At 36.7% G+C, this 15,336-nt stretch overlaps 1 protein-coding gene across 21 annotated transcripts in view; it reads left to right on the plus strand.

Annotated features, from left to right (window-relative positions):
• The window catches only part of VPS13B (vacuolar protein sorting 13 homolog B), a 778,478-nt gene that overhangs the window by 104,395 nt on the left and 658,747 nt on the right, over positions 1 to 15,336 (plus strand). For 2 of the 21 annotated variants that reach the window (XR_011389261.1, XR_011389262.1), the window contains exon 17: positions 3,649 to 3,738. The exons of the other annotated variants lie outside the window; for them this stretch is intronic. The gene's annotated coding sequence lies outside the window, so the exon portion shown is untranslated. The remainder of the gene's footprint in view (positions 1 to 3,648; positions 3,739 to 15,336) is intronic. 21 annotated transcript variants of the gene reach the window in all.

The following is a 15,336-nucleotide window of genomic DNA, read 5'->3' on the forward strand; positions in this document are numbered from 1 at the left end:
GTTTCTGTAGTGACAGTGCTGCTGGGTTTCAAGATGCTTCCTGGGTCTTAATGTTCTTTTTCTTTTCAAAACAGAACAATAGTACATTTTCAATTCTGTTTTTAAAATTTTAATTGAAATATTAATTATCTACAGAAAAGTATATTGTGTGTGAACAGCTTGACATATTAATAACTGAACTGAAAATTTGGTAACCAATTCAAAGATCATAAATAACATTAAAAGGATCCAAAAATATTTCTTTTTCTCCTTTCTCCAAGGTTTATCATTATCCTGTTTTCTAGTAACATAGATTAGTTTATTTTCCTGGACTTAATATAAATGGTATTGTACAACATATATTCGTTTTTGATGTGTATCTGTCACTCTACGTGTTTGTTACATTCAGTATGGATAGTCATGCTGTGGAATATAGTTTTTATATTGTTTGGTTTTGTTGCTGTACAGAATTCCATTACATGAATGTTGGTGATTTATATATTCTTGAACTATAATTTTAATTTAAAAATAAGTTCCTGAAGTTTATGTTTACTTCTTTTTTATGACCTTGCTATTTACTCTTTTTCTTAAAAAAGTTATTTTTTTAAAAGATTTATTTTATTTATTTGAAAGTCAGAGTTACAGAGAGGCGGGGAGAGAGAGAGCGGGAGAGAGGTCTTCCATCCCCTGGTTGACCCTCTAGATGGCCGCAACGGTCGGGGCTACACCGATCTGAGGGCAGGAGCCAGGAGCTTCCTCTGGGTCTCCCATGTGGGTAGAGGGGCCCAAGGACTTGGGCCATCTTCTACTGCTTTCCCAGGCTGTAGCAGAGAGCTGGATTGGAAGAGGAGCAGCTGGGACTAGAGCTGCCACCCATGTGGGATGCCAGTGCTTCAGGCCAGAGCTTTAACCTGCTGTGCCACAGCACCGGCCCCAAAAAACTTACTGATAGAGATTAGATGTCATTCCTTAAATATTTTTTGATTACCTGAATTATGATAGGCTCTGTGCTGCTATGTGTTGGTTTGGGAAAAGAGTGCAGTAGAGTGCAAACAGGGTAAAACATAGTCACTGACTGTGAAAACTTAGACTGATGGGGAAGACACATATGAAAATAAATGTATTTAAATTGAAAAAGTGAGGTCGAAGCAGTATCTCTTATACTTTGAAGAAAGCAGAAAATTTCCCTGGGACTTTCAGGGATGGCTTAGAAGACATCCTGTAGAATTGTGCTTTAATGATATAATTAAATACACAAATATCATTGGATTGGTGGAGGAGGAATTTTCTAAGTTTCTTTGAATGAGGATATATACTTTTTTTTATGTAAACCCTTAAAAATAGTTAAACTATTCATTAGCCCTCTTTCTTCCTGATTATATTTGAGAAAGATCATAATATAGTCTCAAATTCACTTTCTCCTATATTAGAAGGTTCCAAAATTGTGTTTATTTATAGAGAAACACATGCTACATATTTTCTACGTTCAGAGTATGAAAATAGTACGTGGCTTAGAAAGTCAGGGAGAACATGGAGAAGGTAACTTTTAAGTGTGTTATTACAGGATAGGTAAGAAATGAAAGAGAATACTGCATTTTTTATATAGTGCTAGGTATCTAATTTAATAAAGCTTTTATAAGGACCCTATGAAATAAGATATTTACTTCTTTTAAAACTAAAATTCAGAGAAGTTAATAAGTTATCTAAAGTCATGTAGTGGCTGGACAAGGATTTTCATGGAGGATTATGTTATTCTAAAGTGTTTCATACCATTTTTACTTGAAGGAGTGAAGTTGTACATTATCCTTTTTCAGCTTTGAATTCACAGTGTGCTTCATGTCTTGTAGTAGAAATGAATTTCCATGAGATTGAGAAGTTTCAACAGAAGAGCTACTCAATCTGAACTCTGCTAGTTTGCAATTAATAGTTTATAGATATTATTGTAATGCTAATCTCATAGAATTGTCAGTATTTGTGTTGAGTGAAATATGAGACATTATCTCAATCTCTGAGTGTTCATGACACATCTGATTTATAGTCATCTACCCATTGCGTGAACATTTTGTTCAAAGAATGTTAGCTACTTTGTGAGGCAGCCAGATTCATTGCTGTGCAGCTCTGAATTTCTTTTATTGAAGCAAAATTGCTTTTATTTGAAGTTTGTGCTGTTTGGAATTCTGCCTAAGAATGATGTTCCTCCTCTTCCATAATTATTACTTATACATGTCATTGCCATTTTAATTCTAAGAGGAATGTGCAAAAACACATTGTTTTTTAATATTGAGGGATCCATCCAACCACCCATTCCTTACTTAGCACAGTGCCAAAGATTTGGTTTTAACTAGTGCTGTTATTGAGCAATTCATTTGTTAGAGAAAGATGCTTCTGTGGAATCTGTTTTTCAGTTAGTGTAATCAGAAGATAACAGGAATTCGTGCTAGTAGGCTTAGGGTATTGATCTGGTGTCTGAATTACAGGTGAGGCAGATACTGCTCCTTATATCCTTTCAACATCAATGGAAGTTCGGCCCTTCAATTCTTTTTTTTTTTTTTTTTTTTTTTGACAGGCAGAGTGGACAGTGAGAGAGAGAGACAGAGAGAAAGGTCTTCCTTTGCCGTTGGTTCACCCTCCAATGGCCGCCGCTGCAGCCGGCGCACCGCGCTGATCCTGGCAGGAGCCAGGAGCCAGGTGCTTTTCCTGGTCTCCTATGGGGTGCAGGGCCCAAGCACCTGGGCCATCCTCCACTGCACTCCCTGGCCATAGCAGAGAGCTGGCCTGGAAGAGGGGCAACCGGGACAGAATCCGGCGCCCCAACCGGGACTAGAACCCGGTGTGCCGGCGCCGCAAGGTGGAGGATTAGCCTATTGAGCCACGGCGCCGGCTCGGCCCTTCAATTCTTAAAAAAAAAACAAAAATGCCTGCAATACTTACTAGCAAATAAAGAAAATAAGTAACCCCACAGGGAGTAAAATAGTTTGCTCAACTACCCTGTCCTTAATGATATTAAAGTTTGTGGCCGCTAGGCCTCAAACTTAGATTTGGTCTTTTATTATGCTCCTGGAGAGAGAGATTTCTATTCCTTGTTTACCAGAGGCATGTTTCTATTCATCTGTCTGCTTTTGTAATTAACATTCTGATTAACTGAACATCTTAAGAGGACAAACACTTAACTGGATGTTAATTCTTTTATTTCTATTTAAGTGACAGCAGCCTTAATATTCAACTTTGGTTCTTCTGGCACCCAGAAGTACTTTTATGGAATGTTTTGAATTGAAAAGAAACACTGGTATCATCTAGTATAATCTTCTTTCAAAGAAAAGAAGACTTAGTTTCAGAGTGATCAAATTACCTGCCTGAAAACACATAATCAATATAAGTGCCTCAGTTTGATAATTTCTTTGTTGATTCCATAGTCTTTAAGCTGTATTACTTTGCATTGAAAATTTCTTCTTATTATTATTACAACTACTGCAGTTTTTTATTGTGGTAAAATACACATAACACAGAATTTAAGTAAAATTTTAAGTGTAAAATTCAGTGGCATTAAGTGCTTTCTCATTGTTTTCCATTCCCACCAACGGCTGTGACCAGAACTATCCCTCATTACCCTCTTTTCCAGCTCCTTATAACTATTCTACTTTCTGTCTCTTATGAATTTGACTCTTCTAGGTACTTCATACAACCATTTGATATTTGTCCTGTATGTCTGGCCTATTTCATTTAGCATGATGTTTTCAAGATTCATCCATTTTGTAGCAGGTACCAGAATTTAATTCCTATTTATTCTTCATTCATTCCTTTGTAAGACAAAAATTTGTGTATTCATTATATATGTAAAGCATATTTTGTTCCCTGCTTATCCACTGAATGGCACCTGGTTTCCTCCAGCCTTATAGCTGGTGTGAGTAATGCTACTATGAACATGTGAGTACAATATAGCTGTTGGAGTCTCTGCTTTCAGTTCTTTTGAGTAAACATCTAACAGTGGAATTGCTGGATCATATGGTAATTCCATGTTTAATTTTTTGAGGATTGCCATGCTGATCTCCACGGTTGATGGCACCATTTTATAGTATATGAGGGTTTTCCAATTTCTCCACATCCTCATTTATACTTATTTGATTTTGTTTTTTGATAATAAACATCCTAATGAATATGAAGTAGTGTCTCATTACAGTTTGAATTTGCATTTCTCTAAGGATTAATTATGTTCAGCATTTTTCTTGTGCTTAATTGGTCCTTTGTACATCTTGTATGAAATGTATAGTCAACTCTTTTGCCCATTTAAAACTTTTTTTTGTTCGTGAGTTGTAGATGGTCTTTATATTTTTAAAAATTAAACCCATATCAGATATGTGATTTTTGTAGGTGTTTTCTCTCATTCTGTATGACCACATTGATTTGAATATTAAGTCTCTGTCTTAACGTAACTCCAATGCCACAAGTTTGGGTTTTACCTCATTGGTATCTTTTGCATTTTGTCTGAGGTTATCCTTTAGATTTCACATAGTTTTTCTTAAAAACTGGTATAGGCTGACCAAATAAAAAGTAGTCAAGTATTTCTTTGGGATATTTCTCAAGTTGGAGAGAGATGAATTGTTAGAATTTTTGGGGGTTGTTTTCTAAGTTTATCTTTTCATATCAGTTTATCTTCATAGTGGTCTTTACTCTCACTATTTTCAATGATGACTGGCATGTAACATTGTCTGCAGAAAGATGTAATTTTCTGCAGTGTCGGAAGATCTTTTCTAACTTAATTTTCTTCTTTCTTAAAACATGTTTAGAAGCTTTGTGTCTGTTGAACTCTTCTTCAGTAGATACAGTATGTGACATATAGACATTAAGAGGCTTAGAATATAGATGAGTTCAATATTACTAAAGAGAATCAAAATTAAAGCAAATATATGGCCAATTAAATGGCCATTCATTTGTATCTTAGTCTGTTCAAGCTGCTATTTCAAAATACCATAAGCTTATAAACAACAGAAATTTATTTCTCTTAGTTCTGCAGACTGGAAAGCCAAAGATGAAGCCTCTGACCAACTTTCTGGTTCATAGCTGGCACCTTCCCACTATGTCCACAGACGGTGTGGTGGGAAAGGAGTTACCTTGTTCCTCTTTTATAAAGACACTAATCCTTTTCACAAGTTACTTCCCCGGAGGTCCCACCTCCTAAATACTATCATGTTTGTGATTTAACTTTCAACATAATGAATTTTGTGGAGACACAAACATTTAGACTGTAACAGCTGGTTATTTTAATATATTCAGGATAGGTTTCAAGAGGATACAAGGGTTTTGGAAACAATAGAAAGACTGATATCTTAGTACCAGGTTTTCAGATGAGTTTATAAGTGCTTTATCATTTCCATACATCCTCTCTGACAGACACATATGCATGAACATTGAATAGTTCATGGGAAATTAGCATACTCTTTTATTTCCACTTTCCCACAAATTTTTAAAGCCCTTCGTATTTCATGTTTTGAAATCTATAAACATGTTGGCTTCCTGACATTTTGTTATTAACAATAGTAATTATTTTTGGAAAATGGGATTTTTAAAGGGCACTAATATTAAAGGAATCCATAATTATTTTTGTGAACAGTGTTCATTTAAAAATACTATTGTAGACCTAATGCTTCTTGATATTCAATTTTGAAATTCAAAGGAATGTGACAGTATAACTCTTTGAGGTATTCTTAAGCAATGAATCAATTCAGCCAGGCACTTACCATTCTGATTACAAACTTTATTTCTTAGATAGTAGATGTTAACATTGATTTTTCACCATCTGTTGAAAGATAATATATTTTCAAAATTCCAAGCAGATAATGAACATTAATCCTGTGTATGATCATATACCTGGACATTTCAGGATAGTCTGGAAATCATATACACTAGATTCTAGGGGGGAAAAACCCCCAGCTTTTTAGCTCTATGAAATCCTCCTGAAACTGACAAAAATTTCTGATGTATTTTTCTGCTTAAGAGGTAGATGAATCAAAGTATGATGCATATTTAATAAAATAAGATTCAAACTCATTAAAATATATGATGATTTCTGAAATTGTGACCTTATTTGAAACTAGTGGGCCTACAGTTTTTCCGTTACTAAGATACTTTTTATTTTATAAAATTTTAAAACCATAGTATCTGAAGATATATTCTCTTTGGTTATAGATGAATTAAATTTTGTTACATGACTTTCAAGGGTGGATCATTAAGTTATAATCACAACTTTGAGTATTGCATTCTGTAATCATTGAGTAATCTTTTTTCTAATTTGCAAATATTTTATATTTTAAAAACTCATGAATAAAATTACTTTCAACTTGTGTGTGTAGTTATGTGAGAAATTTGTGGGGAGAGTTTTAATGACTTAGGATTAGTATTAATAGCATATGTATGTTAACTTTAGTACTGAGTCTTATATGCATTATTTCATTTAATCTTCATAGCAGCTTTGAGACACATGCTACCCAGTTTATAATTTTAACTGAACATACTATTTATTTTTGGGAATCTTCAAAACAGTTTGTTGAAAATGTGAATTATGAAAAAAACCTGTGCATACATATCAAAATTATTTTGTGCCAAAGTAAATTTTTTGTAATTATATTTTCCTTGAACTTTGTAAGTATCCTTGTGTGCACTGTAAATAGTAAATTTGCAGTTCATTTTTAACTTCGTTGATCTAAATCAGGACCTAAAATTAGGAGCCCTTTCTAGCACTGACAAGAGTACACTACAAATTGGTGGTATGTTTGAATCCTTAAGTATCCTTTCATAGGAATAACTGTATTTAAAAAAAAGCCCTTTTGAAGTATAATTTATATAGCTTAAAATTCATCTACTTCAATGTACAAAAATTTACTCAGTGATGGGACCAAGGATTGTTATCATAAATCACAGTAAATCATCCCTACAGTAAAGATTTTTATGCCCATTTACATTTAATCTCCTTCCCTATCGCTAGTAGTCACTAATCTGCTTTCTTTGCTTGTACATTTGACTTTTCTGGCCTGTAACTGGAAGCATATACTGTGTGATCTTTTGTGTCTGGCTTCTTTCACTTAGCTGAATGGTTTTTGTGGTTCCTCAACATAGCATGCACAAATAGTTAACTTGTTTTTATTCTGTGTCTCTGTGGCTTTTCTTACCCACATAAAATGTATTCACGTTTATCAAGTAACTATTCTTACTCACATCCAGAGATGTTTAAATTCCAGTTGACGTTGCTATAGTTGCTGTTTTAACTGTGGGGACTTTGTAGAAAATCTTTTTTCCCCTCTTCATCCTCAAATAGCCATAAACTTTTGTCATAATTTTTGAGACATTGTATAAGGGTGAATAGTGTTTGTACTCCTTGCCCTGTGATTTTTCTCATTGAAAGCTCGTTTAATTGTAGAGTTTAACTCTGTATGAGAGTTTTGTATGCATTTTGCATAAAGATCAGTAAACAGCAGTGGAATAGTTTTTTTTTTTTTAATTTAAATTTTTGGTAACTGAATTGACTTTGAAACTTTGTCATTATAGGACTTTGTCAATTTTGCATCTTGACTAGTTTTACTTTTCATATTTGCATTTGTGACCCAGGACCTAGCATATGGTAAAGTAATTGCAACTGATTGAACTGGAATTTAATTAATCAAATATTTACTGTTTAGCTAGATTAGATTTTAAGATAACCAATTTTTTTTTTTTTAAAGATTCATCTATTTATTTGAAAGGCAGAGTTACAAAGAGGCAGAAGCAGAGAGAAAGATAGGTCTTTCATCTGCTGGTTCACTCCACAGATGGCTGCAATGGCTGGAGCTACACCAATTTGAAGCTGGGAGCCAGAGCTTTCTCCAGATCTCCCACGTGGGGGCAGGGGCCCAAGGGTCCTGGCCATCTTCTACTGCTTGCCCAGGTGATGGCAGAGAGTCAGATCAGAAGTGGAGCAGCCAGGACTTGAACTGGTGCCCATATGGGATGCCAGCACTGCAGGTGGTGGCTTCACCTGACTTGCCACAACACAGGCTCCAGGATAACTCATGTATTTAATCAACTTACTGTTAGGAAGAAAAGCCAGTTGAACTATATAAGCTTATTTCCCTTCTTTTGTTTATCTTTTTAAAAATAAATGGAATTTTATTATTCTAAATACTCTAGCAACTATGAGAGATGAGTTTAGATGCTAGCATCTAAGTATCTTCCATTTTTATTTATCCTAATAAGTACAGATGGTTAGGTATTTCAGTGCTGTTGGAGCACCTCTGGATATTTGCTGGTTTTTTGGGGGGTGAGGGGGCAGAGAATAATATTTTTAAATGAATACTTAATTTTTCATAATTTATTTCTCATAGTACTCTTTCATAAATTCTCAGGAGTAATTTAAAAATTACAAGAGTAACAGAAACCTTGATTACACCTGGAAATAAATATAATCTGAACAAGCTGTCATAGAATTCTTCAAAATTGTATAGAATGTTTATAATGTCCTGTTTAATAGTTTATTAATTATGCTAATGTTTTAGTTACATTGTTTTCATTTTGGAATTAAAAATTTAAAATACACTGAAATTTAATACTTTTATATGTATATTTCAGTGATTTTTAGAAAATACACAGTCATGTAACAACTACCACCAATATCAAGTTTTAGAACATTTCTGTCACCTCTACCAGTTTCCTCTTATTCATTGCAGCCAGTCCTTTCTTCTCATGGAGTGTCTCATCTTCTGCTGAGGGTACTTAGTACATAGGAAAGGGCAATATCTGTTTCAGTTTGCCAGGTTGTAGGGTATGAACAGGGATGATAATGGATGACCTGCTGACTTCTGGTTAGCTAGCAACCCACTGCCCCTTCCTTTGTTCTCCTTCGTTTATCCAAACCCTGCTGGTGACTGAATCTCTTTACTAGAGTCTTGAGTTTTGCTAGTCCACAGGACTGCCAGAGACTGAAGCACATAGCATTTTCAGTACACAATAAAGGGCTTAGTGTTTAGATTGTATACACATTCACATATTTTGATTTCATTTCATCGAGCATCTTTTGCTAAGGTAATTTAAAAAACATTGAGAATAGTAAAAATGAAGACTGGAAAGATAATTTTTGTATATGAGATAATACAGAACTCATTGTATTTTGTGGATAATAAACCAAGTAGTCTACTTTTTAGATAAGTTTAGCTTTAAAAACTTTAAACTGTTTTATATACATTGTTCAGTTTGATAGCTTTATTGATAGTGTTGGATTTGTATGAATGTGAAAATTTTACCTGAATTGCATTTGAGTCTGAAGTATTATTTGCTCATAGCAAAATAATAGTTTTATTATATAAGTCCATTTTAATATTTGTACTTAGTTTTTGCTTGGGAAGTTGAAAATAGAAATGAATCTGGACTTTTTCTTGATTTTGGATGTTTTCTGGAATGAATTTTCTCTGGAATGAATGATTTTTAAGTAACAAATACATTTTAAAATTTTGTAGAAATGATGCCTTCTGAGTAATCTTTATGTGAATAATAGCTCAAAATCTTAAATTTAACAATGAAAACATTGGTTCCAAACATGTTTTTGTCAGATGTCTTTGTCTTTTAGTGCTAACTTGTAAAGTCACTTCTAAGCTAATTTGAGACTTAACATTGGTTATTTTCAATACTTTGCCACCTTATAGGTAAAAATATTCACTTATGAAGTTATAAATATTGTTAGTAATTTGTATTTCTGTTGCTTTTTATTTTACTAATAAAGTACAGTGATTATTTAGAATATTAATACATTATTGTTTGCTTGAAAAGTCTGACCAATCTTTATATATGTTAGTGACACTACTACTTTTTGTTTCTTAATGTGTTTTGGTTCTGATTTGGTAATGTGTTTAAATAAATGACAAGTTGAAATACATATTTTTATAGTCTTTAGAAGGCTATTTGTGTATAGAATTAGAAGCATATAAAAAGCATAACTGTCTGTATCAGTTTGGTCTCCCCCCCAAATTCTTTTTTTTTTTTTTTTTAATTTAATGGCTCAAAAAGCATTTGACACGTTAACAAGCAAGGGAGTGTTCGTTCAGTGAGTACAGAGTTTCCTTTGATTTTGATTCTGGAAAATTTGATGTTTGCCACATGCAATTTTATGATCACTTGGGTGTGAAGTTGTATAGGCAAATGTGATCCATTTCTAATTCCCTTGTTTAAAGTTTTAAACTTCGTAAAGTAATTTGTTTACTAGTGTACAAATGAGCACTTATATTCCATTTTTAGATTATCACCTCAAAATTGATTATTAGATATTGAAGAATGTTGTTACATGGTGTCTATGAGAAGTATATTATTCACTTTTTCTTAATATTTGGTTTTGTCTGTGTGAAACAATGGGAGACTATTATCCTGTGACAACATTCTATTGTAGTGACAGTATCTTTCAAGTATGTCTGTGTTTCATTATTTTCTGGGGGACTGAAACTTAGCAGTGTTTTTTCGAAAGAATGATATGTTGTGAGTATATTTATTAAAAGGAAGTATCTTGGTTAGTAGTCACTGAATATAGTCCAAAATAGTTGTGTTTTAAAAACCACTGCCTTTAAACTTATTTAACTGTGTCTTGATGATTTAATGACTTTTTGAATTGATAACTGGAAATTTAAGAACAAATAGTCATTGGAGGTTCCCATATTTAAATGATAAAATAGTGCATTTAAATGGCAGAGCAGAATCTAATGATCGCAGCACAGTCCTCTAGTATAGCATTTTCTACTTAACTAAGTTTTATTGCAAACTGGGATTTTTAAAAATTCCATTACCAGCATTTAGAATAAAGAGAGATTATTATCCAGGCCGGTGCCGTGGCTCACTTGGTTAATCCTCTGTCCCAGTTGCTCCTCTTCCAGTCCAGCTCTCTGCTGTGGCCCAGGAGGGCAGTGGAGGATGGTCCAAGTGCTTGGGTGCCTGCACCCGCATGGGAGACCAGGAAGAAGCACTTGGCTCCTGGCCTCGGATCGGCGCAGCGTGCCAGCCGTAGCAGTCATTAGGAGAGTGAACCAAAGGAAGGAAGACCTTTCTTTCTGTCTCTCTCTCACTGTCTGTAACTCTTACCTGTCAAATAAATTTTAAAAAAAGTTTAAAAAAAAGAGATATTGTTATCTTTATTTTTATAGATATGGAAATTGGTGGTTAGGGAAGGTGATATGGCAGACCTGGAGAAGTAAAGTTGTCTGCGTTAGACAACTTTTAATTAGTTAGTGATGGAACCATTAATAGCACATTGGTAACTGTTAGCAAGTTCTCGTGAATAACTTTGTATTATTCATTAATGACTTGTAACTTAAAAAAGTATTCCAATTTTCCTAGAATAATCTGTGAATACTTAGCAGTCTTAAAGTTTCAACTGACTAATGAATCATTTGTTTGTTTAAAAATAAATTTTTGACACCTACCATGTGAAAACCATTGTGTTGGAGGCCTTGGAATGCAAGTATGAATAGATGTGTTTGCTTTTTCGTTCTTCTTTTTCTTCTTCCTTTCTTTTTTTTTTTTTTTTTTTGGATTCATTTATTTATTTGAAAGACAGAGAGAGAGGGGGAAAGAGAAAGAGAGATACCTTCCATCTGCTGGTTCACTTCCCAGATGGCTGCAACCACCAGGCTGGCCCAGACCAAAGCCTGGAGCCGGGAACTTCTTTCAGGTTTCCACATAGGTAGCAGGGCCCCAAACACTTGGACATCTTCCACTGCCTTTTCCGTGCCATTAGCAGGGAGCTGGATCAGAAGTGCAGCAGCAAAGACAGAAACTAGCTCTCATATAGGGATGGTGGTATTGCTAGAAGCGGCCTAACCCACTATGTCACAACACTGCCCCCCCCCTTTTTTTAAAGATTTATTTATTTGAAAGGCTGAGTTAGAGAAGAGGGTGAGGGAGAGAGATCGATCAATTAATTGATCATCCATCTGCTGGTTCACTCCCCAAATGGCTACAATGGCCACAGCTGGGCCAGGTTGAAGCCAAGAGCTTCATCTGGGTCTTCTGCATGGATGTAGGGGCCCAAGTGCATGGGGCATCTTCCACTGCTTTTCTCAGGTACATTAACAGTGAGCTGGATCCTAAGGGGAACAGCTGGGGCTCAAAATTGTCACCCATATGGGAGGCTGGCCATGCAGGCAGCAGCTTAACCTGCTGTATCACAACACAGGCCACTGTTTTTTCTGTCTTGATCCTCTAAAAATTTAGAGAAGTGTTCCTGAGTGCTTGCTAACTCCACATCTCCAACCAGCTTTATTTTTTGGCTAATTTTTGAAAGTTTTAATAATGTTCTTCCCACTACTAAAATATTTTGCTTTTCATAGTTAGCATGGTGAAGATTAAAGTCATTAAAACATTTTGTGATACCCTACCACTTTTGACTTTTTCTAGATTCATCTGAAAGGTTTTGGTACCTGTTCCCTCCTTCCTTATGTGTTTTCAAGTTTTCTCCTTTTAGTCCATCTTTCTTTTTTTTGATTTTATTTATGAAATTATTTAAATTTCATCTATTTCATATATACAGGTTTAGGAACATAGTGATACTTTCCACCCTACTTCCCTCCCACCCATACTTCTACCCTTCCTCCTCTTTCCTCTTATTCCATCTTAATTTTTACAATTATCTACTTAGAGTTTACTTTAAACTGATAAGATTAACCCTACATTAAGTAAAGAATTCAACAAATAGTAAGAAAAAAAAATACACTGTTCCCCAATAGTAGAGGCAAGGGCTGTAAGCAATTCAGTATATTGTTTCACTAGGATATATCTTAAATAATCCTTATTCCTCAGATATTGGCCCAGTTAATAATTTTTTGAATTGAGTCACATCCTCTTTTTTTTTTTAATTTGACAGAGTTAGAGAGACAGAGAGAAAGGTCTTCCTTCCATTGGTTCACTCCACAAATGGCCACTACGGCCAGAGCTACGCTGATCTGAAGCTAGGACCAGGTACTTCCTCCTGGTCTCTCACACGGGTGCAGGGGCCCAAGCACTTGGGCCATCCTCCAGTGCCTTCCTGGGCCACAGCAGAGAGCTGGACTGGAAGAGGAGCAACCGGGACTAGAACCTGGCACCCATATGGGATGCTGGCAGTGCAGGCGGAGGATTAGGCAAGTGAGCCACGGTGCTGGCTCTGAGTCACATCCTCTTACTATAACCTTCATGGTATAATGCTGTTTTTCACAGTGCTTTTTACAGACCTAATTTTCCTTAGTTTGTGTCATTATATAAAAGCCTTTCCTACTTGCTTCATTTTAATCCCCACAAGGACCTCTCTGTTCTTTGCCTCTATGGTGGACATGAGTATGTGTTGTCATGCAGCTGGTTATTTTTCCAGCAGTTTCACTAATTTTTTTGGTTCTCTGATTAATGAGATTGTAGGCTGCATTCTTTAATTTTCATTAATTAATATTAGAGAATGGGGAAGATTGATTTCTTGTCTGCTAACTGCAATGTCCAGGGTTGGGCCAGGCTGAAGTCAGGAGCCAGGAACATAATCTGCCACATGGATGTAGAGACCAAATTACTTGCTCTCACCTGCTGCCCCGCAGGGTACACATTAGCAGGACCTAACTGGCAGCTTGTGCCAAATGCCTGCTCCTCAATATGGTTTTAATTAGATCTTCCCTTATAACTAGATACTGGAATTTCTCATGTGTTGAATGTATTTGTCTATGTGAAGTATATCTTAAATGATTGTCTTTTTTTTTTTTAAGGTTTAATTATTTGAGAGGCAGAGTTACAGACACAAGGAGAGCTGGTTTGCTCCCCAAGTGGCTGGTGCTAGGTTGATCAGAAGCCTGGAGCCAGGAGTTTCTTCCAGCTTTCCTGCATGGGTGCAGGGACCCAAGCAGTTAGACCATCTTCCACTGCTTTCCCAGGCCATTATCAGGGCTGGTTCAGAAATAGAGCAGCCAGGTCTTTTTTTTTTTTAAGATTTATTTATTTTATTTGAAAGGCAGAATTGTGGAGAGGCACAGAGAGAGAGAGGCAGAGGCAGAGGGAGAAAGGGAGGGAGAGAGAAGGAGGGAGAGGGAGGGGGAGGTCTTCATCCGTTGGTTCACTCCCTGGATGTCCACAATGGCTGGAGCTGTGCTGATTTTGTGCTGATCTGAAGCCAGGAGCTTCTTCTGGGTCTTCCATGTGGGTGCAGGGGCCCAAGGGCTTGAGCCATCTTCTGCTTTCCCAGACCATATCAGAGAGCTGGATCAGAAGTAGAGCAGCTGGGACTTGAACTGGTGTCCATATGGAGTGCCTACACTGCATGCGGTGACTTTACCTGCTATACCACAGCACCAGCCTCAAGCAGCCAGGTGTTGAATTAGCACCATTACGCGATGTCCTCACTGCAGGTGGAGGCTTAACCTTGTATGCCACAGTGCTGCTGGCCCTTGTCTTTTTTTCTTACTAAGCTACAAGAAGTGTTTTTCTAAAGATATGTTTTGGTTATAAGAATTTTATCATGGGGTGGCCATTTGGTGCAGTGGTTAAGGTAGTGCTTAGGATGTTTTTAAGGAAAATGGAAGCAGAGCAGAGGCGAGATAGGATACCCAAAACGAATTTATTCAAGAAGAAAAATAAGTTCCTAGAGGTGGCCAATTACCAGTGTGCACAGAGACGGAACAAGTGGCAGAGAGCACAGCCTTCCAGCAGGCTGGGTCCTACATACCTTAGGGTGGGCTAAGAGTAAGGGTCTGAGGGAAGGGAAAGACAGTCGGGGGAGCTGAGCTAGTTCGTACAGATTTTTCACTGACTTTCAAACTTGAAAAAGATTGCAGGCTGGCGCCGCGCCTCACTAGGCTAATCCTCCGCCTTGTGGTGCTGGCACACGGGGTTCTAGTCCCGGTTGGGGCGCCGGATTCTGTCCCGGTTGCCCTTCTTCCAGGCCAGCTCTCTGCTGTGGCCAGGGAGTGCAGTGGAGGATGGCCCAAGTGCTTGGGCCCTGCACCCCATGGGAGACCAGGATAAGTACCTGGCTCCTGGCTTCGGATCAGCGTGGTGCACTGGTTGTAGCGCGCCGGCCGCGGCGGCCATTGGAGGGTGAACCAACGGCAAAGGAAGACCTTTCTCTCTGTCTCTCTCTCTCACTGTCCACTCTAGCTGTCAAAAAAAAAAAAAAAAAAAAAAAAAAAAGATTGCAGAGGATGGGGTGGGGAAGAATACTGGACATGAGACTGAACTGGTTTCTTGAAAGATAGCAGGGATAAAGGAGTAAAGCGAATTTTATCTGCTTTCGGGCAAGGAGCTAAAAATGTCTGAGGCTTATGTCCTTGTTCCATCATTGCTCACATCCCAGATAGGAGTGCCTGGGTTCAAATCAGGGTTGTGCTCCTGATTCCAACTTTC

The sequence above is a fragment of the Oryctolagus cuniculus genome, chromosome 6 (assembly GCF_964237555.1).
Source record: "Oryctolagus cuniculus chromosome 6, mOryCun1.1, whole genome shotgun sequence".
NCBI lineage: Eukaryota > Metazoa > Chordata > Mammalia > Lagomorpha > Leporidae > Oryctolagus > Oryctolagus cuniculus.